The sequence below is a fragment of the Lissotriton vulgaris genome, chromosome 1_1, assembly GCF_964263255.1.
Source record: "Lissotriton vulgaris chromosome 1_1, aLisVul1.2, whole genome shotgun sequence".
NCBI classification, from domain to species: Eukaryota; Metazoa; Chordata; class Amphibia; order Caudata; family Salamandridae; genus Lissotriton; species Lissotriton vulgaris.
The window spans coordinates 1,453,392,221-1,453,418,496 of NC_141685.1; positions in this window are offsets into that span (position 1 = coordinate 1,453,392,221).

Sequence of the window (26,276 nt, forward strand, 5' to 3'; positions counted from 1 at the left end):
GCCGTTGTGGAGATTAAGCAAGCTATTGCCAGAGGTGCAGAGTGGGACTCCATGATAGGAATAGGCACCGAGGCGAGAATTATCAGGTACGTGGAATTTTTGAGCCCAAGACCCTGCCACTCTAACCATTGAGCCACACTTCTACAATGAAAACATGTTAGCTTGATTTGCCCTGTGATCATTTTCTGCTTCTAATCAAATAGATCCTCATATAAAGTTAATATTTTTCATCTAAAATCTAACTTCTGTTATAGTTTCTTATTGTATGTTCTACATGCATCTAAAAATTGGGGTCCGATTACGAGTTCAACAGTCTCGCCACTGTACAGCCGCATCGGTGGTCAATAGAGGACCTCTGAGCCGGCGGTTTTCCACCCGCCATATTACGTAGCATGCAGCCTGAACTGCCAACCGCTGTTGACGGAGTAGATTCTGGCTGGGCCGCGGCGGACTGCAATGTTGGTGATGCTACTCCGATGCCATGAGTATTGCAGTTTCCCACCATGCTGATTACGAAACACACAGTTGTAGTGGCAGTCCCCTAGTGGCGGTTTCGAAACAGGGCCCATTGGATGGATACAAAAACAACACAGATGATATCCACAGGCCAAGTGGACCCACCTGAAAATAGCACTATAGAACACACCCCATCCCAGATCATAATCCTTTGTCTCTCCACCACAGCACAGCAAGACAAAACATCACTGTTAGTCTTATAAGGCTTCCCTTTTCCCATACCTCATTTAATACACTCCACATATTTGTTTTGAATTTTTTACTATTATCCCCTGGTGTTGTTTATTAGTCATTGTCACCCACATTAACCCGTTAAGCGCGCCGCAAATTCCACCCCAGTGCGGACGTTCGATTGCGCTAACGGGATCCGGACGTCCAACGGTCATGCGCAGCACTAGCGAGGTAGTGCACGCGACGACCGTTGGACGTTCGCAGCACTGAACGGGTTAAGTTAGAGTAATGTTATGTCAAAGAAATCCATGTTTTTCAGAGGCTGGGTTGTCAGTTATGGTGGATGCAATTATAAGAGTAGAGCCGCAATTGTTTGGAGCTCAAGACCAATATACTTTGTTTCAGTAGGAAAATGGATATGTGGTTCAGGATAGTTAACCAATTGAATGCTATAGGTACCACACTGTGCACAAAGGAGGAAATTAGTAACAGGTGACATATCATGAGGGCAAAAGTGCGTTCCCTGTCTTACAAGCACCACCTGGAGGCCCAGAAGACTGGCCATGCTCCTCCCAGTGTCCCATTACAACTCTTTCTCCGGGAGGAGAAGGTCACGGCCATCCTGTCTTCTGGGGCTTGAAAGGAGTACCTGGGGGATTGGAGTGTTGTAAGTTACACCTCACTGTCACAACACTTCAATGTCCTGTTTGCTCTCATCTCATCTCAGCTTTTGCTATTGTCTTCTCTATCTACTTTCCTAACATGCAGTACTCAAAGTATCAGAGATATTTGACTTTTCTGTTTCAATGTGTACTGTTGCATATAAGATCAGATTTATCAATCTCCATTACATGCCACATGTTGCAATGATGTCTGTAAGTGTATTACTGCAAAATTATCATCCCAGGACCCATTATAGGTGTCAATATGTAACTGTATGGTCCTGCCCAACTGCATTTTGGCAACAGGTATGTAAAACTAATCATGTTCATGTGTTGGCAAATAGAGATTAAAATGATTACAACTAGCATGATACCCTTTTCTCAAAGTCTAAGCAAGATGCAGTAGGGAGTTTCCCATTTACACTTATCTCACATCACCATACATTTCCTCTACTCACAGACCTAACCATTTTTAAATTGTTGGCAAGTTGAGATTGAAATGACTACATCTACAATGACACCCTGTTTGTGTAACTCAAAACAAGATGCAATAGTAATTCACCGATTCTCTCTTGTCTGTCATGTTACAACTACTGTTACTTTCTCTTGGAGTTAACCATTTGTGTTGGCAAGTAGAGATTGAAATGACTATAACAACCACAAGGCCCTGTTTCTTTAACTGAAAACAAGAGGCATAGTGTGTTTGCCCATTTTTACTTGCCTCACAAGTTACAACTGATTTCCACTTCTCATGAACTTAACCGTTTGTCAAGTAGTGATTGAAATGACTACAAAAATCATGTGGCCCTGTTTCTGTACCTCAAAACAAGAAGCAAAAGTGATTTCATCCAATTTCATTTCTGTGACATGTAACAACTGATGTCCATGTCTCATAGAATGAGCAATCTACATACAAGGCTCTACTCAGAGACATGTCCACCTAGTTAACTTGATGCTGTCCCGATCTCGTCAACTGAAACTATTGATGCCATTAGTGACACAATACTAAGTGTGTACCTCAAATATTTATAAGGCATTATGGTAACACAGCTGATTGGAAGTGGCAGAAGACCCATTGACTCTGCACTGCTAACACGATGACTAATGCTAAATATAGAATCAAGTTTTGTGTTTGCCTTTTTTTGTACACAACTAGGCCTTGGAATGGTTAAATACAGGTCATTTCTCCACTGTGTTTCTTTAAATGTTGTTCATTCCTTGACCCAAACCGCAACATATCAGCACAACTAATGAGCTGCACAATTCTAGTACATGTATTGAATGTCTCCAAATGTCTTATTAACAAGTTTATACCAGAGAAATATATCACTATAGTAATCTCTACCTTTTTTATTTTTCCTAGGTCTTTACTTACTGTGTCACACAACATTTGGATATAGATACCACACTGTAAACAATAAGAATGTTCTCTATTTCACAACAGGTCAATCTGGCACAGCACCTGGGCAGAACTTGGACATGGAAAAGACTGCCACACCACCCCCAGATAAAGCCCTCAGTGTTAACAATACTCCTGGACATGTGGACGTGGATGACAGTCCTGGCAAATCTAGCCAGCTTGGGTATATAGCAAAAGTAAGTCTCACTCTGCCCACAAAAACACCTCCCACCTCAGCTGCAATACCTCACCCAACCCCTGTGCCCCCAACCTGTGTATTTAGCACAGTCAACACCATCTTGTGCCCCCAGTCCTGTATACTGAAATGATATTCACCAACCCAGTAACAGAGGAACAGGGAACCAATGGGAAAGTGCATCCTGGGACAAAAGCAGAGGCCTGTGGGGGTAGGGATCATGGGAGGGTAACTGTGGGCCCGCTGAGAGAGGCCACTTGGGCCACTCACACCCAGGCAACCATCGACCAATTCTTGGGAGCCTATCAGGACTCCCAAGATGTGATGGGCCAGCTTTTGACGGAAATCCAGGAGATGAAGCAGCTGCAGAGGGAGATACACAAGGAGCTGGCCACCCACAACACCAACATTAGCAAGCTCATTTACTGTGCTGCAGGACATCAACACAACCCTCTGCAGGGCTTTTCCACAACCATCTACTTCATCCTGTGGTCCAACTATATCTGACCCATCTACATCTGCGGCATCCACTGGATGGAAGGCCTTGTCAGAGGAAAACATGTACGCAGACGCCCGGTCTCAGCAGCAGTGGATCCCTAATTCCCTACAGGAGGGGATGTCTATGCAAAAGTCCAGGAGATGGACACTGCAAGACACCCACAGTCACTACCACCTGTAGGAAACCTCAACCTTAATTTCCCCCAGTGAGTGCAATGCATTCACTTTGTGGACTATTTCTGGACACTTTTCCCTTTCTGATGGGAGTAGTTTTTAGACTTTGGAGTCCAAACAGTTTGGCATCTACAACTATGATTTCATTCACCATGACTGGCTTCTCCACTTTTGGTTTTCCCTGTTTCATTTTCCATAATGTTTATTTTCTCCTTGTTTACTGCAATAAATACACTAGCCAGATACTCATTAGCATATCTTACATCTAGCAATGTATATATGTGCTCCCATGTGAACTTTACAGTGCCAACACAAGCTACTTGTTAAGCATGGATATGTTGCATGTACAGAGTGTTTTGCTCAGGATCACATCTGTGTCACACCAACACATACATACAAGTGTCTTGTCTTATAATTAGGCTTTCCTGTTTTCAGTTTCTATTTTTGTTAAATTCTGGTGGGATTTTTTCCAGTGTTTTCAAGTGATTTCAATACCTTAAAAAACAGTGGTTATCAGTGGTTACACATTTTCATGCCTTTAAAAACAACAGAAACAGTGTTTTTTCGGTGTTTGTGGAACGTTTTACTTTTAATATTGCTTGCTTTCTGCACTGATAGCGCATATATATAGACAGTGTATATATAGGGTATATGAGATCGAAATAGATTTTTGCAAATTAAACTTACTGTAGTAACCACACAATACTTCTTCAGCGAGTCTTTGGTCATGTGTGCTCGCTCATTCCTTCCCATGTAAACTTCTCTGAAAAGGTCCTTTAAATATTGGCACTTGAGACAGGCAACACCAAAATGGCCAGTATATCATTTTTTAACTCTGGCCACTGACATAGCTTTCCATGCCAATACTGCTACACTTGGAGATTGCGATTCTCAGGGCAGGTTCTGCAAAAATTGCATTGAGCTGAGCGCTTATGCCATCGGAGTTATTGAAGCGGTGAAAAATGAAGCAGCACATTTGAAACTATGGAGGAAATTCCCCTTTACGCAAGGGATCTAGAACTTGTACAGAGTACCACAGTGAGGTTTCATTGAGTTCAAATGCCATTGATTGTGAAGGGACATTTCTATACATTATTGCAAGCCATTTCTCATACATTGTAAAATAAAAGTTCCTGAATTGCTTTTTAACATTGCTTTGCTTACCAAGTGGCAAGCACTCTAACATGGAAAATGTTGCATTGCCAAAGTCAGCGCCCAACCTACTCTCAAGGAGATGTTCCACATCTACACCAATTATGCTGAACACTTGGCAGACAATGGTGTTTTCAGAATCTATTTTTTTATTATGTCCACTACAGCAGTTAGGTTTTCCTGTTAAATTCTAAGATTGCAGTAGAGTGTACTTTTTTCACATCACTATCAATATGCGACCAAAGATTCTCACATTTCGTGCCTTTGGCATAATCACTCAGCAAACATTCTGTAAATGTTTGCCACATGGATAATATAGCATTCATAGCCCCGTGCTGAGAACCATTAGCTAAGGGACACAGTTGTGATGACTCTTTCTTTGATGCCACACAAAGAACAAAATGATAAATATTTGTGTTTAATTCCTGTGCATAAGAAAAGAGTGCACCAGAATGGACTACAAAAACAATAGCACTCCTCATTAACTCTGAAGATTGTAAAGATGCTTTCAGCATACCACCTAACAAGTGGCAAAGATCTCTTACAGGGAAGCACTTCATCTCCTGTATCAATTTTGACAGGTCATCACACAACTTTTTCATTTACATAGCTGAATCACTGCAAATATGAAAAATATCACTCCAATCTTTGTTGTACTTGGAAAGAACCTTTTTTGCAGAGCATTCCAAGTGACACTGCGTTCTATGTTTTCCAAAAGCCTGGTGCCATGTTTTCAGCACTATGCAAAATGCTTGGTGATAGAGCTCTTTTCATATATACTTGTCACTATACCTTGCATTGAATGTTTAAAGCCTGAGGTGTTGGCAATTCACCTACTATCAATACCGACTCACTAGAAACCGGGGACTGATATATTAAGGGTTTTTACCGATTCTCTTGGGTAAATGTGATGACATATATTAGGAAAGATTCTTGTGAAACCAGCCATTTAACCTATCAGTGAAAAATTCAAACACAAACAAAATATCAAATATGATTTTGATATTTCCTGATTCTCTACACTTTTTAAAATAATTAAAGAATACCTAAACCCTGCATCTTTAGACCAAAGACCACAAAACTGAAAAAGGAAAAAGGTAGAATAAAAAATATTTTAGTGGCATCCCTAAACAACAAAACTCAAGCAGAACAATGTTAGCCCAGGCTTTTTTTACTGCTAGCTTGTATAACAAAGTTACATTGTATTGGCCCACTCAGGAAGAAAAAATTGACTCTTTCACTCTCTTTTTGCCTTTTTTGAATGGCAATTAGTTTGTGGTTGTGCAGGTGTATTTTCAGTGTTTATATGTTTTCACTGATGAGGGCTATTTCTCTTTCAGTAGGGTTTCATCAGTTATTATAGGTTTAAACCTAAAACTGGACAGCCTACTTTAATATCTTTAATCTATTGTTCCGCTTTGTGGATTGCTGGTGAACGTCTGGACCTGTGAGAGACTCCAAGTCCCAGGATCCTGATTCTGATCACCCGCACTTGTGGTTGTAGCAGCGGGCGGGGGATACATAACTGCTCGCCGCTTCGTGGATTGCTGGTGGACGTCTGGACCTGCAAGGGATTCCAAGTCCTAGGAGCCTGATTCTAATCACCCGCACCTGTGCCTGTAGCAGTGAGTCGGGGCTACATAACTGCTCGTCGCTTCCGCTTCGTGGAATGCGTGCGGGCGTCGGGCGAAGCCTGGGCCAAGGGCGGGCCCGTTTGAGCCAGTCAGAGACCAGACAGGGCCGGGCTGGGTCCCCCTCTAAACTCGACTTCACTGAAAGGTCAGTCCTCCTAAATACTATATATACATCTTTTAAAACCTATGGATACAGTGATTGTTTTGGGCTGTGATACTATCAACAAGATGAATAAGCGTGAAGAGAAAAGGATTGGTGCGCTTAATGGTAGCAGCGTGGTGGGGACCGTAAATCAATTTATATTAAGGACAACGTCTATTTTGGAAAAAGAGATAGTGATAACAGAGCATCGCTTATCCTTGGATCCGCAACAAACTAAAATATCTTCCCTGGGCTTAATTGCTACAGTTTCTTCTCCAGTCCACTCTACTGCTAATCTCAACACGTCCACGATTATTAATGAGGCGAGTGACTCTGTGACCTCCCCAACTGGGCCACTGGAGGACACCGCAAAATCACCTGCAGCGGTATTTAAAACTGCTTCTAGTGTGCCCCACAAACATCGACCAGCTCTTTACCCAAAAATAAAACTACAACTAATCAATCCACCCCCGACCCGGCAGTAAAAAGGAAAAGGGGAGGTGGCCCACAGAGGCCTGTCATTGCAAAAGCGCCAAGGACTAATAAAAACGGAGCACATATCTCCGCAGACGAGCACAACACACAAGACAATACTGCTACCATTAACTCCAGTAACTTACAGTCTGAGTCGGATTGAGGAACACCTAATCAACTCTGAAACACAGGTTAGGACAGGTTTTTCTGCCATAGAGGGCCTTCTTGTTCAACCTAATCCTACTGTTGTGAATATACCCAGTAACATATTTAGTAACCTGGGGAACATGGTGCAAGCCGCGCTACAGCCAAAACCAAGTTTTCGTGTTCACAAGTAATGAAAATAACTGCTCCCAGGGTGTATGCAGATGTAGCCTTAGCACCAAAACACAAACCAGTTCTTTCACACAGGGGTGATGCTGACCCAGGGAATCTATCTGGTGAATTTGCCCAATCAATTACGAGTACCCCAGGTGATGGCTGATTGGTAACTGTAATAGCACCGACTGAGAACATCAATTTTGAAAACTGTCCTTTAGTCAGACGGGCTAGTAAATCTAGTGGACATCGAGGAATCAGGGAACCGAAATATAATGCTGTCCAACCGAATCCCATGGCAATTCATCTTCCTCCAGCAGCTGCCCCGCTTGTGGTTGTTTTGATGAATGTTCCACCCCTGCGGACAAAACAGACTGAAACCACCGATCAATTATTATTTAAAGCGCTCCATTGGTTCAATACTCGACTTAAGGATGTTGGGATTTGGGAGGAGGGTGTTGAAATGCATATGATTATGGATAGACGAACATCTTGCATAGACCCTGCTAGAAAAGAAGGAAATGGTGAGTGTGTAGTTGTTAATTTTAACAATGTTCACATAACAAGATTTCTGCTGGATAATTTGGAAGAGATGCCGGGCAGACACACTGATAGAGTGACTATTCTACCACTAGGGTATTTCTACGGACTAGTGCCCGCCACTCTAATGTGCTGAAATGTGCTGAGATATGATCTGCTGTCCAGGCTACTTGGCTGTGGCAAATCAGCAATTGCAAACACCAGGGGGAGACCTAGTGGGGGATTGTTAATATGGGTCAAGCAACAGACATCGCTCCTAATAGAGGAATTATCAATAGACAGCCCTGACATCCTTGCCATCAAGGTCTGCTCAGAGGGAGATCCAGATTTTATACTACTCATTGTGTATGCAAGAGGGATTGCGGGTGGGTAGGCCTCACCAACTATTAACCTCTTGGACTCATTTATAAATGATCTAGATGGCTTAAATGTCTTGGTCATCGCAGGTGACCTCAACTGTACATTTGAGCCTCTGGGCCTTGAGGACTATAGCCTCAATATGGAGGAAGATCAAAACTGGGGGATTCCGTCTCTATCGCTGCCACCAATCAATAAATGGTCCGAGGGAGCGCTGCAGCTAAAAAGTTTAACCCTGAGGAGGGGGCTTAGGGCTGCCAATGGGAGATCTCCCTCAGACATGGAAGGTACTAATACCTTTTCTATTGGGACTAGAAGTAGTAGAATTGATCACATTCTCCTTATTTGGGAGTTATGGACCAGATTCGAGGGCATGAAGGTCCATCACAGACCAGAGAGGGACCATGATCCACTTCTACTAACTTTAGCTAGGAGGGGACCGGATCACACTAAGGCTGCTTTGGAAACCACAATAGGAGAAGTAATCATGTCCCAAGATTGCCGTCGGTTGAAATGGGCAGTAGTCTCAGAAGATAAAGGCGCCCTAAAGCGGATTAAGTCAACCATTGAAGAAACTCTAAAACTACTTGGTTCTATAGATATCCACAATAATCCTCTCTTAGATCTTAGGAAGGTTCAAGAGGATTTGTTTGCTAAATTAAAGTCCCTGTTTACAAAAAATAGAAGACCATATAGGCATATTATGATAAAATCAGCCAAATGGTACGATGAGGCATATGGAGTCGCATTCAAGCATCTCTCAAATGCAATCGAGTCAGGAGCACCTCATGAGGTTAAAATAGCAAGGGCAAATTATAAAAAAGTACAAATGCAGGCAAAAAAGGTCTTTAATGAGGACAGATGGGTCTGTCTAACCAATGCCAGCCAGGGGAAGAACTGGATTAAAGTCTGGAAATTAGTTAAATGGGGCAGCGGAGTGATTGACTCTACACCAGTTAATAATGTACCTCCCGGGGGCGTGGCTTGGCGCCCGGCGTGAATGGCGGTGTCCGGGTGAGGCTCCTCGGACTGTCCGGTGTTCGGCATCTTTACTGACTCGCTCAGCTCTTGCTCTAACCTTATACAGGGATGTGAGGACGTCGGAACATCTACTCCTCCTACCCCGATATTTGTGGCTTCGCTGGAGTGCGGCATTTTGGATTTACGAACTATGTAAGTTCCGCAACTGCATTGTCGCGCTGCAACCGCCATTTTGTTTTTTCTCCGGCTGAGCTCTGTCAACGTATCAATGATTCTCTTGGAATTCTGTGGTGATTTTTCTTGCATCCTCATTTTCCTTTATTCCTTGGAGGTATGATACATTCTGCGCACATTTTTGAGTGATTTTCTCTACCTTTTCTGACTGACTTTCACTCGGCGGCCATTTTGCCTCTCCCGCGTCCTCCGACGCTTATCAGCTTCAGCTTCAGTTACATTGCAGCTATTTATGGGTAGATCTAAAGGCAACACGACTGCGACACCTACCAAGCATATTTTCATTAAAAACTCGAAGATTTTTACCGAGTTTTCTCAAACTCAATCTATTTTATCTTCTCTTTCTGAAGACAAGATGGCGACGTCTGAGGCTCCTACAGTACCTACTGGGAAATCTCTCACAAAACGCCTCAGGCAAAATCCCCCTTCACCTCCGAAACCATCATCTCCTGTTTCAATGGAGTTATTATTGGAGGAAATCCGGGTTCTGCGCCCTTTTATGGAAGACACTAATGCGAAACTCCAAGTTCTCACCGACTCCTGGTCGCAGCGTTACGACTGTGGAGCAATCACTTACATCTCTAGCGAATGACTGTGCGAAGATATCTCCTCTCCATTCTCAAGTCTCTACCCTTCAGCGTCAAGTGGAGGAGCTTGAAAACCGTAACAGGGGCAACAACCTCCGTATCTACGGCCTTGAGGAAGGACAAGAGGGGACAGACCCCATTGGTTTCTTCAAATCTTTCATCCCCAAAGTCCTTCGTATGCCAGAAGGCACCCTGTTGAACATTCAAAGAGCACACAGATTAGGTCGCCCTCCATCCACGACCTCCCCTTCTCAGAAGCCTAGAGGGGTGATCCTGTATTTCCTGGAATACACGGACCTTTTGAAGGTTCTCTCAGCAGCAAAATCCTCTCAGCGCATTACCTGGTCCGGATCTACTCTATTCTTTGCTCAAGATTACGCCAAGGCCAGGGCTGACAGGAGGAAGGCCTTCTTGGATTTAAGACCTGCTCTTCGGGACATGGGTGCTCGCTATGGCCTCTTTCACCCGTGCCTATTTAAAGTTACTTACAATAATAAGACTACGACGTTTGAAGACCCTCTTCGCCTTCGGAGTTTTATCAACGCTCATCATGCTGATCCTATGGAATCCTCCTCCTCGACTGCTGGCTGAATTTGTGTCCCCTACCCCTCACTGTTTTGACCTTCTCATCATGTCGCGTTTCCTAGTTTTCTTGCTGACACATGTTTTTCCCCTGTTGTAGTGTTTGTGACACTTGTTCTCTTATTTTCTACACAGTTTATCCCTCCCCTTGCTGCGATGCATCCCGGCCCTCCGTCCTGTTTCACCCCGTCACTCCGTCTGGTTCCTCCTTCCCCCTTCTTCCTTTTGAATCCGTCATTTGTAGGTATGTCACGAGTTCATATTATTATCTGGTTGTGGTGTTCTCTTTTTCTCTCTTTTTCTCTCTGTTCTCTCCTCTGCTCCTCATTTTTTCCTGCTATCTCCTCAGCTGTTATTCCATCATTTTTCTCACTACTTCTTCTTCGTTTTCCTTTTCCCTACACTTCTTCCTTATCTTCTTTCTCCTCCTTTTTTACTCTCTTTTATTCTCTAATTTATCATTTCCTTCATTTTCTTTGCCTCATATTTTCCTGTGACTACAGTTCTCCCTTTTGCACTATTTATTGCATTGTTTGCATTATTTCCTTTGTTCATGCTTTTACTTTATATCATTCAGAGTTACATCTTGGAATGTTAAAGGTTTAAATAGTCCAATTAAAAGACAACGTGTTTTAGCTCATCTAGCTAAGTTAAAAACTGATGTCGCCATGTTACAAGAGACTTACCTTGGTGATACTGAATCGTCCAAACTAAAAAGACTTTGGGTTGGCCATGCTTTTTCTTCTCCCTCTTTGGGGAAAAAGAATGGCGTAGTTATACTTGTTCATAAAAAATTTGCTGTTACTGATTCTCATTTTGAAATTGATACTGATGGTCGTTTTCTTCTATTAAGAATGAAGATTGATAATGTGCCTATTGTTATTTTTAATGTTTATGCTCCAGTCAATGTTGACCATACCTTTTGGCCCCTCATCTCAGATAAATTAATTTCCCTAACTGATAATTACATTATTTTTGGCGGTGACTGCAACCAAATTCATGATCCCTTCCTTGATAGACATTCCCCAGTTACTTTCGTCCGATCCAAAATGCATAACCAATTTACCTCCACTATTCGTCGTAATTCCCTCACTGATATCTGGAGACTCTGTCATCCTGATCTCCAAGAATACAGTTATTTTTCCCCTCCTCACAAAACTCAATCTCGTATCGATTACCTTTTCCTTAGTAAATCCCTTACCCAATGTGTCCTTGCTTCTGAAATTGGCTCCATTCTCATATCTGATCATGCCCCTGTCCTTGTAGACTTTGACCTGATACCCTTCTCACCCTCACCTGGCAGATGGCGTTTCAATAATTCTCTCTTGGCTGACTCCAAGTTCACAGACCAGTTCACTGCTTTTCTTACTGACTTTTTTCATACTAATTCTACCCCTGATTCCTCCCCTGCCATGATTTGGGACTCCTTCAAGGCAACGGCTAGAGGTTTTATAATCAATTATGTCTCTAAAAAACGGAAAGGTTTTGAACGTCAATCCTCCCTCCTTTTAACAAAAATTAAAAAATTAGAATATTCCTACTATAAATCCCCCTCTGATTCTGCTCTTAAGGACCTTATTTCTGCGAAAGTTGCTTTTAATAAGGCCTCCACTGATGCCGCTTCCTCCTATCTTTTAAAATGTAGTGCCGGCTACTATGGCGGTCAAAACAAGATGGGTAAACTTTTAGCCAATTACCTAAAAACTCGTAAAGATAGGACCCGGATTACCTCCATCACTGACTCGGATGGAATCTCACACTTCAAAGATGAAGACATTCTAAACAATTTTGTTTCTTTTTTTAAGCAACTTTATACCCCTGAATCCCCTCCTCTTCCTGATGATTTGACTTCTTATTTACATTCTCTCACCCCCCCTTCCTCTTCCCATGTTGATTTTTCCCCGCTTGAATCTAATGTCACTTTAGCAGAAATCTCTCATGCAGTCTCAGTACTCCGTTGTGGCAAAGCCCCTGGCCCTGACGGGTTCACTATTGAATTTTATTCTCATTTCTCCAAGCAACTCTTACCCCATTTACTCTCTCTATTCAATACCTTTATCACCGATGGCTCTTCTCAAGGTACTTTTCAGGAAGCTATGATCTGCCTTATTCCTAAGGATAACAAAGGCCCTACCCTATGCAAGAATTATAGACCTATTTCCCTTGTGAATACGGACTACAAGATTTTCGCTAAACTACTTGCCCTCCGGATAGATCCCGTTTTGCCTGAGCTCATTGGTCCTGAGCAATCTGGCTTTGTTAAAGGTCGTTTATCATCTGATAATTCGAGAGTTTTCTTTAATGTCCTTAGTAAGGCCTCCACTATTCAATACCCCTTAGCTGCCATTGCTCTTGACGCCGAGAAGGCCTTTGATCGTATTAGCTGGGATTTTATGTTCCGTGCTCTTCCTGGATTGACTTTCCCCCAAAATTAATTTCCCTCATTGCTCTCCTATATTCTGGCCCCAAAGCTTCTATTTTTGCCAATGGTAAGATTTCTGATTATTTTTCCCTCTCCAGAGGAGTTCGCCAAGGCTGTCCCCTTTCCCCCTTATTGTTTATTGTTGCACTCGAGCCCTTTTTAACAAAGATTAGACAAGATAATCTTATTACTGGTTTCAACCCTGGCCCTGCCCAAGTTAAATTATCAGTCTACGCTGATGATATTCTTTTTCACTGCTCCAATCCTGAATCTACTATCCCCTCCTTTCTTTGTCAAGTTGAAGCTTTTTCCTTAGTTTCTGGTTACCGTCTTAACCGTGATGAATGCGAGATCCTTCCCCTTAACGTCTCTTGTTTACGACATTATTTTGATCAAACCGGATTTTCCTGGCAACCCGCTAAAATTAAATATCTAGGCCTTTGGTTTTCCTCTTCCATTTCAGACACTCTAAAATTCAACTTTGACTCTATCACCAAGAAACTATCAGATTCTATCAATAAATGGAATCCACTATTTCTTTCTTGGTGGGGGAGACTTGATTCGATTAAGATAATGCTAGCCCCTATTATCTTATACTCCCTCTCTATGATTCCTATCCACATTCCTAATTACTATTTTAAACGTTTGGACTCCCTTCTATCTAAATTTCTTTGGCAGAACAAACCTCCTCGAATTGCGCTCTCCTCTCTTAAAAAAGACAAATCTCAGGGAGGATTGAAATTCCCAAGTTTTAAAACTTATCATCATTCCTTTTCCCTGAGGCAAACTCTTCGTTGGATTTCTACAGATCCCCCTACCTACCCACCAACTTGGTTATCCTTGGAAAAGTCCTTCATTTCTCCTTTTGACTTTTCCGAACTCCTTGCTTTTTCAGCTCACACTTCCTCCTTACGTTCTCCTATTATTGCACACTCGTGTCATGTTCTTACCCCTCTCCTCCCCTCTACTTATCCATCCTCTGCTTCTTTATCTCATCAACCCATTTGGCACAATAAGCAGCTCTGCAATAAAAATCGCTCCTTCTGCTGGAAATCCTGGCACTCTAAAGGCATAAAATGGGTTTCGCAGTTGCTTTGTGATGGAGTTCCCTTATCCTTCTCTGAATTGCAATCCCGTTATCTTCTTCCTAACTCTTTTCGCAAGCAGTATACTCTACTCCTCCCTGCACTTCTTTCCTTCCTTCACTCTCGTCCAGCTTCTTCAGAATTTCCCCCACTTTATCCTCTCTTGTCTCCTCTCCTAACTTCTTCTCCCTCTGCTTCTCGTATCTACTCCTGCCTCTTAACACCTTCGGAAGGCTCTAAATCACGCACTGAACTGGCCTGGGAGCAAGATTTATCAGCCACGTGGTCTATTTCTTTATGGGATAAGTTGTGGATTAAGATTCACAAAACTTCCTGTGCTGCCAACACAACACAAACCCTTTATTTTATTTATCAAAGGTTATTGTTTTCTCCATCCAAATTGGCTTCCTTCTCCCCTGACCTTTCTCCGGCGTGTTGGTCCTGCTCCTCCTCTTCGGCTGATTTACCCCATATGTTATTCCACTGTCCTAACGTTCTCTCCTTTTGGCATGGAATTTGGTCACGGATTTCCACTGTTTTCCATTTCCAAATCCCCTTCACTCCATCCGTCGCTTTCCTTGGTTCCCTCTCTCCAGAACTACCTCAATCCCCTTCTCATTACAAGTTGTTTGATCTTTTTCTTGCTGTAGCCTTTCACTTAATTACTTCCAATTGGAAGGATTCCTCAAAACTTACTTATTCTGCCTGGTGGAATGCTATTTGCTTTAACCATCGTTTAGATACCAACTATGTATGCCCTGTTTCCCTTGCCATCAAACGTGACCTCCTTTGGATTCCACTCACTGATTACCTTTCCTCCACTTCTTCCACTTCTCCTCCTCCGGTTATTGCTGCCCCTCTCCCCATTCCAGATGCAGTTCGTAAACCCCCTTGAACATTATATTGTTGTCTTTTTACATACTCCTAGACCATTTTTCAATATATCAACTGTTATTTATACGATTATTTGCTTGTTACTATTTTGCATTCAATGTAATCTGTGCATTTGCTGCTATAATTGAATTTGATTTTCTTATTTACTTTCATTCCCTTTTTATTTTTTCCCTCTCTCATTCCTTTTTTCATGAACGAGAGTGTATCGTTTATTGATTCTGATTTTCAATTATTTTTTGCGTTAACTATTCCAACATTCCTTGTATTATACTTTCTCCTAATGCATTTCATTTTGTATTTTCTGTTTGGTTTCAATAAACTTGAACTTAAAAAAAATAAAATAATGTACCTCCAGAACTTTGGGTGGAGTATTATCAAGCTCAATTCACATCCCCACTTAGTAACGCAACAGTCTATCTTGAGGTTACTACAGAGGATGTCTAACATTTAACAAGTGGGAGATAGAAAGGTTCCTGGATGGGGTTCCAGCAGGGAGGGCCCCCGGCTCGAACTATATACCGGCCGATATGTATATGTTTGATAGGAAGAACTGGGCAGAATATAGTTTTAACATCATAAATGCTATTGCTAGAGGTGCGAGAAATTCCAGACACTTGGCGTGGGGCCGAAATTATTCCCATATATAAAAAGGGTGACCGTGCCAGTCCTAGCAACTATAGGCCGATAAGCCTAATTGACACTTTACAGAAAATAGTGGTTAGACTTGTGCTAGGTAGGGTTAATGAATGGGTAGTAGACCAGAATGCATTATCTACCTATCAAGAGGGCTTTAGACCACACTTTAGCACAATTTATCAAGTTTTTAAATTTATGATGATTTACTGGAGTACCATGATCCAAGCAGGACCGACCCTCTATGCAGCTTTTGTTGATTTAAAATCAGCATTCGATCTAGTGCCCTGCCATTAAATATGGGACTCATTAAAGGAGGCAGGGATGCCTCTAGAAATCCCAGATTTTATTATTAAAATGCATGAGGTGAATTATGCCCAGGTAAGGTGGGGACAGCAGGGCCAACCTACTGATCGGTTTCCAGTTGATAAGGGAGTGTGGCAAGGGTGTGTCCTTGCCCCTTCCCTATTTTTTCTGTTTATAAATATGGTACTCTCCTATTATACTAATTTTCCAACCGTTGTTCCAACTCTTGCGGATCAAGGGTTTCTCATTTAATGTTTGCAGACGATACTTTATTTTTATCTAAAACTCAATCTGGTCTGCAACGTGCCCTTGACAGATTTACAGACTTTTGCAACGACCATGTTCTCATAGTAAACGTTGACAAAACTAAGTTCATGACACTGCATAAACATACATTTATAAAAGGCAGAGTAGAAATGAAAAAAGCACCTTTCGAACAAACTGATACCTTCACATATTTAGGAGTGACTATGGTTAGGAGGATGTACTGGACATCCCAGCTAGATGTCCTAGTTCTCAGGCACAACCAGTTAGCAGGAGCCCTACTAAAAAAACATTGACTTTCAAATACTAAATCGGTGGAGGCGGTTTTAATGATATATAATGGGAAAATTAGAGCTTCTTTAATATATGGTGCCGAACTCTGGGGGTTCAAAAACTTATTGCCCCTAGTTCTGGCACAAAATATGTTTCTGAGATCATTGACCGCCCTCCCACAATCGACTCCTACTGAGCCCCTGCTATTAGACCTAGGCTGTCCTTCCTTTGATGAGGTGGCCGGATTTAGACCTCTAGCCTATTGGAGGAGGCTATGGACTACCCCAGAATTGGCGTCCTACGCCAATGCTCTAATGTACAATAGAAATGCGGATTTGTCCTCAAAAATTAAATGGCTCCGGAAGCTTAAGTGCAATTTGTCTGACATGGGGCTCAGACATTTGTGAGAAGACCCAATAGGGAATTCATTTCCCAATAAAATTGAGTACAAAGCTCTTTATTGCGATATGGTTACTAAAGAAGTCCCTGATGGTGGTGGGCAGTAATTCGCTTACAGGTATCTTCCTGTAACACAAGTTTGCAGTGAAAGCAGAAGCCTACTTGAATCTGATCACAAAACCTAGTGACAGGAAAATATATCATCAATTTAGAGTGGGCACACTTCCGTTAAGATTTTTTACTGCAAAATGGAACAAGGCCCTATATACTAATTGCCTTTCGTGTCCATCTCAGGAAGAGTCGATAACCCACGTATTGTTTATGTGCCCGGCCTATAAGAGTCCCAGCCGCAACTGGCTTAAGCCGCTGTGTTCTAATCTTGGTACCAGTTTGGATCTGACAGCTCTGCGTATTTTGGTAACAAACACTCGGGCTGATGTTGTCATTGCCACAACAAAATTTCTTAGCTGGTCCTGGGCACTGCAAAGGAAAACCCTCCATGCTTTAGGAACTACTATTTGAGTACACCATTGGAAAGCGGGTATCTCCCTTCTAGACCTTGTAAGATAATGGTTTTTATGGAATTGTTTTTATAGCTGATCAATTTTATATAATTGTTAGGGATTTTTGATAATGCTGTTATTAAATTATGTAGAACTGTAAGCTTTTATGGTGATTCCCTTTATTGACACTTTCATGACTGTATTGTGTCTTTTATGATTGAACAATTATCAAATAAAGACTAACTGAACTGAACTGAACCATTGTTCTAATCATAGGCTGCCATGATGTCAGAAACATAGCAAATCATATATGACTCATATATTCTGTGTCACTGATCACATTTTCAGGTGCAGACCTTCACACCATGAAAGGAGAGGATACATCAGACAATGTCCTATTGAATAGGCAAAATAAAATTTGTTTATCTCATCAGCTGGAGTCATATCACCCACCTCACAAAAGTAATCCTACATCATTTAAAAAAATAAACAGACACGTAGCAGTACAACAGTTTCTGATCACAGTGTCGGCCACAAACACTTTGGCGTACAATGAGGAGACACATCAATAGCTGCATACAGACTCTACACAATAAGGACAGAGACAATACGAAGGGAGACTAGCATGATTTGGACCGACAACAACATTCTGTGGGAGCACATGGTGTAACACATATTGGATTAGGAGCACTATTTGACAAACAACAAGTCCAGTGCATTCATCATTACCTCCAACCTATCAATGTAAGCTGTCTTGGTACAGTATTTGTATACTCAAAGTCTGTGACAGTCATTTCCAGAAACAATCTATTGCCACTTCGTATGTCTAATCAGCATCATATACCTGCTAATATCACAACTATGAAATGTCCGAATTGAAGATGCCTTGGTGATGTTACCTGAGACAGACCTTCACAAAGAGTTGAGCTATGAAACCATTCACATAGACAACTTCTGGAGAATGCAGTCCACAACAAATATCTAAGCTGAACAAAGGCACACTAACAAAATGAGCATGTGTCAAAATGTTATTCCACCTTTTACCAGATTTGCCAGTGCTTTAGCTTCCTAACATTTTATCTAAACATACTCCTTACATCATCACAACAAGTCCTGCTTTAATAGTCAAATTCATGACATCTCACAACATATTTATACACATGAGAAGAACATGTCAATGAGATATTGTCGGAAGTCAGCTCCTTTCTCTTCTATCATCAACATTTGGCATTTCAAGATCCTTACCGGTGGCACTCTATTCTCTGTGATATATGGGGTGCTCCATTGCAGGGCGATGTTGTGGAGTATGCAGTAGACCATGGTGATTTGGCACACCTTCCCTGGTGGGGCTCCCCTGGTCTTGTCCAGGCATCTAAATCTGACTTTCAGGGCCCAAAAGCTCTAAATGTGACCAAATCCATAGAAATATCTCTTCACCTTGGCTAAATCCTCATGTCTGGGGAAATGGATGTAGCTGTCAATGTGTTTCATCATCACTGAAAGCACATCTTGTAGTACGCCACTGAACATTGCTTGTGACATGCCACCGGATATAGCTATAGTGTACTGAAAGGAACCTGTGCCCAGAAAATGCAATACTGCCATTAGTCTTGCAATAGGTGGGATACATGTGGGATTAGTGTTTTGAGGATGGAAATCAGGCTTCAAATGATTATATAAATCCTGTATTATTTGCCTATTTAACCAAAGCTTCTTGATGACATGCCTTTGTTCCATGGTCTGAAGGTCTAGAAATGAGCGGTGTGCTGGCGGGCTCTCATATCCTCTCTCTCCCAGGGTTCCTATGTGTATAATGGAAACACTTTTGAACATTTATCACAGTGTCCAGAATAACAAATATGCAGAGAAAGACAAAAGTAATGTGACAAAACATAACTGGTTCAGATAGCATTGAACATAAGTCATGTAATGATTGTTACTATCCAACATCCACCAATAATCCCCATTGTGGTCTTCAAATGTATATGCCCTAGAAATGTACACGTTATATAACTAATAATGTATCATGAGCACCCTAATATTGTAAATTTGAATTGTACTCACAAAATACAGTTAACATATGGGTACAGTGCACCACAGTAATATTGCGTTTATGCACAGTAATGCAAGACACTAAAGTTTATGTAAAGCAAATTATGGCCCAATGGAGTAAAACATCATGTAAACAGTCACCTGTACTGTAGTTCCAACAGATAAATTAGCAGATGCCTGACTTCGTATATAGGACATTCTGAAGCTCCTGCCGTCGGCAGAAGTTGACCGTATAATGCGCGGTTTCATCTGCAGCAGACATTGCCATCTTCTAACATTGGGGATTGTGATGGTCACGGCCCAATGGCTTTGTTCGTCTATGTTGATGACCTCATGCGTGGCATACATGTACACCACAGTTTGCAAAATAATCACTTGCCACCTGACACTTCTGCTTTCAATACCTCTTCCAATATAGCTACTGTTTGCAATCATGCCACACTAAGCAGGTGAGAAGGCCCCTGCCTTCTTTCCAGACAAACTGGAGAAGCAGGTAGAAGAAGTGCTTCCCCTGTATGGCCAGCTTCACGGCTCACCAGTGGAGCAGGTGACTATCTCATGAACATATTTTCCTCTGTTAAACTCCTTCCTTTTCATTCCCACAGGTTACAATGTGCCTCTGAGTCGCAGAGTGAATTTAGACTACTATTGTAACATTGTGCAGTCCCTACAGAGAACAACCATGTCAGGGCTTGTGTTTCCAGTCTACTTTGTATAATTAACATCACCATTGTGTTGTGTGCTGTGTGTTAAACCCTACATCCTACTTGTTTTGTATGCAAACATCTATGCATGTATTCTTTTCATGGTACCTATGATGTATTTGCTAATCAGAACAGGGTAAGTCTGCCAAGAATATGTATAGGCTTTACAGCATGAGATGTTTATGTATACTGAAAGAAGCAGAGGATGATATTAGTTATATGTACAGTCCCACATATCACTCAACCCAGATCAAGGCTCGCCAAACTATTGCCTGAGAGCTAACTATACCTCACAAAACCCCTTCATAGTGCCACACAACCTTGAGGTCACTTATTGGATGGCCACAAGAAGTATGGGCCATGTGATGTTCATGTGGGATCAGTATGCTCAGCTTGTGGAGAGCAAGGCCTAACAATGGGTTGTGCCCAGTCTTGGTCATGGCCCAGGCTGAGGCAGAGTTACTGTGACAATACAACTGATGGGCAGATTATTCTCCCAGTAGACCTGTTGATCCTTGGATGCTCCCAAAATGGGCTTTCTGAACCAATAATAGCCCTGATTACTTTTACATGGACTACATTTGGAGTGTTGACTGAGGTAACCCCCCTGACCTGATACTTCTTTCCATTGACCAATATTGTCAATGTGTGACATTTACAAATGGTATGTCCCTTACATCCACAGGTCTTTTGTCCCTTTTACATAAGTAATGCTTGCATTGTACAGGCCTATTGCACATGTGGCACATTAACAGTGCAGATAGTTGGTTACTTCTGAAAAGATTTTGTTTTGTGAATCGCCAACTTTGTTACAACCAACCAATCAAACAAGACATTTAACGGTATGTTGAATGTCATCTTCTCTAATAGTGCAACATATGGCTAAAGGTATATCCTGTGATGACAGTACATACGAAACAAACTCAATCAGATGTAGTATAATTTCCCATTAAGTAGTTCAAATGTCCTACCAACCCCAGAGAGAAAGTTCTCAGTGACACACATGCCAGCCCCTTCTTTGTGACCTAAGTCTTAGGATGTAGTCTATACTATGGTATCAATCTGTAGGGACCTTGTGCATCATGTCAATGGGCCTAGCTGTAAAGTTGTCTGTACAGTAATGCACAAGTACTTTACCCTTCAGAATGTCATATGGGTGTGTTGTGTTTCATAGTAGCTCATATCACAGAACATGTAGGATGGCCCATGGCTATATAATGTTAGTGGGCCGGCTCAGTCAGTGTAGGTCATGACCAGACTTGGTGATATTCAGTAGATGACTACAAAAGTATGTCTCTGAAGTGCTTAGCACATAGGAATGACATATGCAGTATTTTAACTATTGATTCATGTGTGTGCTATAAGTGTGTAAAAAATGTGTGTCAGCCAAAAAGATATCCCAAAAAACTTTGCATTTATAATCTGAAAAAAGAGCATACAGTGTAACATAAGTATCACTCATTTAGAGCAGTGGAAAAGTTCCATGAATTACAGTATCCATTAAGAGACAGTTCAATTGAATTTAGTTCTTTGGGAGTCTGGCATTTGTGTTTAAATCCAACTTTAATCAAGGGTGAGGGAGATGGATTGTGGATCCATTCACTTTCCAAATTAGCATTTAATCATCAAAGGGGAATGGATCACTTGTCCTGCTCAACCATTAGGTATGCAGGAATGAGGATGTCCCAGTGAAGAAAGACCCTCATGCACGTGATGGGTATGGTGGTATCTGAAGCGGTATATCTTGGTTCTCCGCTTATGGATCACGTGTGTGCATAATCATTAGGTCTATTTTCGGTTTATGCAGCCTCCACCAGGAGGTTCTTACCCATGGTTGACGCAGTAGTGAGCCAGTGATAAGGGTTCTGTTAAAAAGACACAACAGCCGTGAGTTCTGATTCTTTATTGTACTTGGTTGTTGGTCTGGTAAACTCTATAGGAGTGCATCACCTGGACTGAGTTACGAGTACTGGATGCACTCAGAGTGGTTAAAAAAGGGGGGGAGTTGTGGGGGTATTCTTAAAAAAAGGTCGACATGTTTCTGCGTCTATCTGCCTGGGTTTAGGACTTACGGGCATTCATCAGGACCGGTGGTGGGAAAACGTCAGGTTTAACAAAATTAAGTGCTCAAATGTGAAAGAAAAAGGTGTTGACCTGTTTCTCTGGACTGGAGATCTTACGGTACCTGTAAAGAGTAAGCACAAGGTTTTCGGCATACATACAGGGCGGGGGGAAGGGGGACACACACACCAAGCAGAACGTTGCTGCTTATATCTATTCATACATGAATACATAAACAACTAAAAAATGGCAATACTTTAAAAACCGGTTAACAATCATGGCAATGTCAACTCTCTCTTTTTCTCTCCAAACTCATGCAGCGGGTATTTAGCGTGCTATTCGACAGTGGTTACATTGTATTCAGTGTCGACTTAGAACGCTGATCTTAACTATGGTTATTGTCAAGTGGTGATAGTGGTGAGCCATAGGTGGGTGCTGGTGTTCAGCAGTCGCTATGCGGACTGGAACTATGTTAGTGATTACGAGTGCTCAGGAAATGTTACCTCGCGCATTTGCTTAACACGCTCCTGTCGGATCGTAGAGCTCTTGGAAGGGGCTAAAGGGTAGAGATATGGGGTGGTTAGCATGGGTGGTTTAGAATACTTGCGGTTTTTTGGAGACGCCTTCATTGGTCTCGCTACCTGTTGCACCCGATCCTCAGCTTGCTTCGTGAGTGCGCTGCTCTGCCCTTACTGATCCGGAAACACTTGGTGGTGTTTCCGGGTCGTTTTTATCAGGCTGGGATACCGCTGTTGGTGATTACCTATTGGTCGGCTGTAGTTGTCATGGTAACAGGGGAATGTTTACCATGTTATGTGTAATCAAGATTACAGGGGTGATACGTACGGGAAGTTTATCTATTAGCCAAGGCCAGCCAGGGTATATTGTCATTCAGCCCTTCGCTATCAGTTTTGAGCCTATGCACCCGTCTTTGTTCTTTTTCAAAAATAATTCTTTCGGCATTGTGATCTTTGTTCGGCAAGGTTTCTAGGATGACCCACTGTAGATCTTGTACAGTGTGGCCCTTCTCTAGATAGTGAGTGGCCATCTTAGTAGTGCTCTTTTTACATTTCACATTGCTCCTGTGTTCGCACAGTCTCTGTTTGGCTTTCCTGCAGGTCATTCCCACGTACTTCAGGTTGCATGGACATGTGATCATGTACACCACGTGTGTGGTGTTGCAGTTTGTGTGGCTATTCAGGGTCCATTTGAAGTTGGGAAGCAGTTGGAGCTCTTTGGTCGGTTTTGTGAGGCTGCAGACGGAGCATGAGCCACAAGGGTAATGTCCCTGTACTTGTGGGTTTCCCCATAGATTGGTGTGTTGTTTCGGTGTTTTTGGTGGTGGTCTCGTGTGGACCAAGATGTCTTTCAGGTTTCTGCTCCTTTTATTTGCAAATCTGGGTTTTTGCCAAATGAGGTTACCTGATGTCAGTATGCGCCAGTTTTTGTTCACAATTTTCTTGATGTTATTAGTCATGGCACTATATGTGGTCACACAGGTAAGGACCGCGTTGGGTTGATTTTTTGGGGTGCATTCAAGCAGTGCGTCTCTATTTTGGTTCCTGGCACGTTTTTTGCATTTGGCAATGACTTTTTTTGGGTAGTCGCGAGCCTCCAGTTTTTTACATAGGTCTTCAGCTTGTGTTTTGTATTCCATCGTGTCACTACAGTTTCGTCGTAACCTGAGGAACTGGTTGTACGGTAAGTTCTCTCGTAGAGGTCGCGGGTGGAAACTGTTAAAGGATAGGAGGCTGTTTTTCGCTGTAGTTTTAAAGAAGGTTCGGGTTTGGAGGGTGTTAGCTTCAGCATAGATCGTAACATCTAGGAAGTCAATACTCCTGTTGTCTGCACAGTAGGTGAACTTAAGGCAGTCGTCTTTTTGGTTGAGCCAGTTGTGGAATTCTGTTAACTTCTCCCGATCTCCCTTCCAGATGACAAGAATGTCATCAATGTATCGCTTCCAAAAAAAGATACATTGATGGTAGGGGTTGTTAGTTGCATCCAGGATATGTGTGTCCTCAAAAGTGCTGACGTACAGTCCGGCCACGCTCGGGGCAAAAGTACTGCCCATCGAGGTGCCATGGCATTGGAGGTGTAGCTTGTCCTTATACTGAATTATTTTTTCCATAAGTGCCATCCGGCAGCACTCCAGAACAAAGTGTCTGGGTGTTTTGTATGACCATGATGTGCTGAACAGAATGCTTTCAAGAGTCTCTATAGTTTTCTCCTGTGGCAGACTCGTATAGAGGCTCTCGACATCGAATCCCACTAGGAGCATGGTGTTGGGTGAGTATTCGATGTCTTTAAGTTGGTTAAGGAGGTCTCTTGTGTCCTTCAGATATGTAGGAGTTTTTTGGACAAGGGGTCTCAGATTTTGGTCAGCGAATTGGGAGAGGGGTTCAAGGATGGATCCGATTCCTGACACAATTGGTCGCCCTGGTGGTGGAAAACGCCCTTTGTGGGTCTTGGGTAATGAATAGAAGTAAGGGGTTCTGGGTGTGTTGGTCCTGAGATAGTCCCCCTCCTTTTTGGATATCCAGTTGTTCGTCTCTCCTTCTTCTATCATCATTGCGATCGTTCTTTGGAGTCTGGGCGTGGGGTCTTCTGATAGAATTTTATAGAATTTTTCATCTGCCAGCAGATCCATGCATTGTTGGTCATATCCTGACTTTGTTAGGAGGACCACTCCTCCGCCTTTGTCGGCCGGTTTTATGACTATGTCACTGACGCTTTTTAGTGCATTCAGTGCTAGTTGTTCTGATCTGGTGATGTTCTGGAATGGTTTCTGAGTGTCACGAGCGAGTTCAGCAATGCCTTTGAAGATCGCCTGCTCGAATGTTAGAATCTCCATTGGGACCTGGTAGTTCAGTGGGCAGAAGGATGATTTCTTCTTTAGCGAGGTATCTCCATCATTTGTTGGGGGTTGGTCTCCTTGGAAAAAAGCTTTCAGTTTCAGTTTTCTGCAGAACTCTGCCATCTCGCATTTTGTCCTAAATACATCCAATTTGGGTGTTGGCACGTATCCTAAACCTTTGTTTAGTGCACTCTCTTCATCTTTTGTGAGAGTTTTTTCTGTTAAGTTCACGATGAGGGAGTCGTGGTTGTTCCGGTTTTGGCTTTTGTCACGCTTCTTGTTTGAACCTGTCTCGTTTGATCGGACCAGGTGACCCTTCTTCTCCGTGTTTTCTCGGTTGTCCGGCCATTCCCTAAAAAAGGAATCCTTAGTTGAAAATTTTGACCCCCTTGCTGTTGTAACTGGTGGTTCATTATCTGTGGGCCTTGGAAGTAAGGGTTCATCCATCCTTGGAAATGAGGGTTGTAAGGTTGAAACGGCGCCAGAAGTTGCGTCCTCGTCGGTTGCCTCTTTTGTTCTGCTGGCAGTTCCTGGAACTGTTGAAATTGTCCGTTTCTTGGTCCAAACCAGTGCTAGAGGCACCACTGCCCGATCCATAATTAGAGGCATTGTCATCAGACTTGTAGTCTTTACTGCTGTACGGATGTACCTTATCCATCGAGAATTTTTTTAGTTCTTTTGCGAGTTTCTGTAGTTTAGTCTGTACCAAGTATTCATGGGATTCACTCATCTCTTTATGTATCTCGTCCAATTTTGTTTTGTATATCGTGATTTTGACAGTGTTGTTTAGTTTGGTTTCTAAGATCTGGATTTTTACTGTTAGTTCATCTGTCAGTCTGGTGGCCGTTTTTATAATGAGGACTAGGTAGTCCCTGGTGCTTTTCCATGATATGGCGGACCAGTCTTTTCTGAAGGCTAAATCCTTAAGGAAGATTCTCGGTGCAGTTGTAACCCAGAGTCCTCTCGGTGCCGTTTTTACTCTTAAATACTCCGTCATAATGATGCCGTGCACGGCTGTTCTGACTTGTTCTTTTTTTATTTCGGTTAGTTCGTCCCATTCTGTAGAGCTGGAGAGAGTTTGAGCGAGGTCAAACAGCTTCAGATACCACCATACCCATCACGTGCATGAGGGTCTTTTTTCACTGGGACATCCTCATTCCTGCATACCTAATGGTTGAGCAGGACAAGTGATCCATTCCCCTTTGATGA